The 2,748-nt window shown below is 35.2% G+C and overlaps 1 protein-coding gene across 1 annotated transcript in view; it reads left to right on the top strand.

Annotated features, from left to right (window-relative positions):
• CADPS2 (Ca++-dependent secretion activator 2) overlaps positions 1-2,748 on the top strand; it is a 120,827-nt gene that overhangs the window by 93,678 nt on the left and 24,401 nt on the right. The gene's annotated exons all lie outside the window — the stretch shown is intronic.

Below are 2,748 nucleotides of genomic sequence, written 5' to 3'. Positions count from 1 at the left end.
CTCTTTCCCATTAACTTCGGTAGATGTTCTGCCAGAGATTCAGACAAGCAGAATTTTATATATTGGGTATGGATGTGGAGACTGAGTTGCTTAAGTCTGTCTGATGTTAGTAATGAAATGCCCCCTGTGACAGTTACTTAAAATATATCTCAGTTTCTATTTGTTTGTCTTTTAAATCCAATTGCTTAATTATTGTTTGGAGTTTTTTATTCTACATTAACCTGGGGGGGTTTTCTGAGGTTTAATAATCCAAAATAGAACAATAGAGGATCATGTAATCAAAGGTTCTCATCTAATATGTAATCCTTATTTTAAAAAATTAAAACATGAAATATATAATACTAAGCCTGTTTTGATGCTTATAATAGCTTTTATTTCTTCTTTCACATGTTTAGAGAAAACAAATAAATTCAAGGCACGCAATATGGAGAAATAATGAAGTGTTCGATACACTGTTGGTTCATTCAATATTTAATGTGTGTTTTGCCCACCATGAGTATGGTTAACTTGCAGTTATTTTGGTGAGGCTTTAAAACAGAGAGTCATACTGTTGAAGCACTGATAATCTCCCATACCTAGACATACTTCTACTGTAGGCAGACACCGTTTAAAATGAAAATTAATTTTTTTTCCACAGCAATTTCAAAGATAATTATCCTGCACATGTTAAAGAAGGATGAAGTGTTTTAAAGAACTGTAATTCTAATTGGTAAATGTCACCAGCTGTTGCAGTTACTCTTACTTGTGTATATTCTTTTAATGATTACACTCCTGTGCCACAAGCTACATGAAAATATAGTCACTAGGTGTGAAATTCCCATATGTCACAGCTTCAGGACTAGATAAACATCTCAAAGATGGAGGGGAGAGTTAATGCTGATGGGAAATTATATTTTTCTAGCTTTGGCTGTCTGCAAGAGGAACACTTTTTATTGAACTTTGTAAAAGAAAAAAAGGCATGAATTGGAACCGTTAGTTTTTAACATTCAGTGGAAGATTGATTTATAAATTTGATTCTATATCTCCAAGAACTATAATAAGCCTTTCATTTGTTAGGTTATCTCCTTCACCCATCCCTGGAGATTTCAAAATATTTTCCCATTATCCCTCGAAGTTAAAACTAGTCCAATTCCTATAAATTGTCTATCAGGTTTTAGAAAGTACATAAGGTTTCAAAGTGAGTTGTATTCTTTTGTACCATCACAAATGAGTATACTAAGGTGAGCTGTGGAGCTTTCCATTTCACATCCCCTTCACTTTGTGATTTAGTTCAACTTTAAAACATTTCTGTCACATTTTAGTGAAGGCACAGATTTATGAAGAAAATCTATGGATTTCCATGAAACAGGTTTTTCAACAGAAAACTGTTTTATCTACTGTAGTCTTACATTTTTATTTCTATTTTTTATTAGTATTTCTATTATTTATTAGTATCAAGATGAGTAACTCAGGTGTAAATGTAAATGCACTACTTTCCTCTTAAGAGTTTCATGTAGGCACATACATATGCTATAAGTTTTTGAAATGAGCTTTCATTTCCTCTGGAATGACCAATCCAGATGTGCAGGAGACATTTCTGTTTTTCAGTGTGAGTTTTGAGGATGCTAAGAGTGTTAAATCAGACCATCATTCCACATTTAACTATTACTTTTAAGAAATGAAACTGCCATTCATCCACATGTATAAATGAAAACTAGAATCTTCTTATTTTGTACCATATTCCTATATGTGTGCATGGTAGAGTCAGAAGAAAGAGAGATAAAACTCATGATCCAGGAGGCTTCAGTCGCTGCAGTTTTGAAGCGAGAGTGCTCTCATCCCGTTACTGTAACGGCAGTTTCTGGACGGGTATTAGTTTGCGCATGTTGCACCTTTCCTTCCCTTTTGTACTCAGACCTGTTCAAATACATTATGTTACATACAAGATAATGAGGAGTGAGAAAAAATAGAATATATCCACTTGTAGACTAGAAAAGAAGTGCTAATATAAAATTATATGTAAATATTTTAACTATATGAGTATGTTTATGTATGCAAGCCTTTAAAATGTGCTAAACATTTTACTCACACAACATTGTACATATGCTGTATTCAGAGAGTAACAGCTTCTGAGCAATAGAGCTGACTTGTGCCTGGGAATTCAGGGGCAGTGTGTAGCTGCTTTTGTCCTCCTACCCTAGAGCTGTTAATTGTTCAGTACAAAGTCAGTCTTAGCCATATCTGAATCCTTTATAAATAGCTTTGCGCTAAGGCCTACTGTAAAATGTTATAACACTTGACCTTCTTTTGCATGACATGAACTTTAAAAACTATTATTTGGGAACTAAGTGATAAAAGTGATACTTCTACAAATTTGCTCACACAGAAGGCATTTACAGAGGACTTTCCAAAGTGCATATGTTTGTTCTCTGTTCCTGTTAGAGAATGGTGAACTCCTGACCAGTTCTGCATACGCTGCCAGGAAAGGAGTCGTTGCAGGCTGTTAGGGAATTCAGTGCGGAACAACATTTTGTGGCTACAGAGATCCACAAGTCCCAGCTGGGCAGGAGAGAGAGCAGTTTCAGCCACCGCTCTGCCTGGCCTGACATAGTATCAACATACACGTGACATATCCTAGCCTGTCCCATGTTTGGGAGTGTGAAAATGAAAATTTTCTATGAAAATTTTGCCTATGAAAATTATGCCTACTCTGCTATTCATACAGAACATAGGTTGGTACAAGACGGGAAACATTTCAGCACTTGCTCT

The sequence above is a fragment of the Buceros rhinoceros genome, unplaced genomic scaffold (genome assembly GCF_000710305.1).
Source record: "Buceros rhinoceros silvestris isolate BGI_N320 unplaced genomic scaffold, ASM71030v1 scaffold3057, whole genome shotgun sequence".
Lineage (NCBI taxonomy): Eukaryota > Metazoa > Chordata > Aves > Bucerotiformes > Bucerotidae > Buceros > Buceros rhinoceros.
The sequence above is the reverse complement of the archived record's forward strand: the minus strand, read 5'-3'. Positions and strand labels throughout refer to the sequence as shown.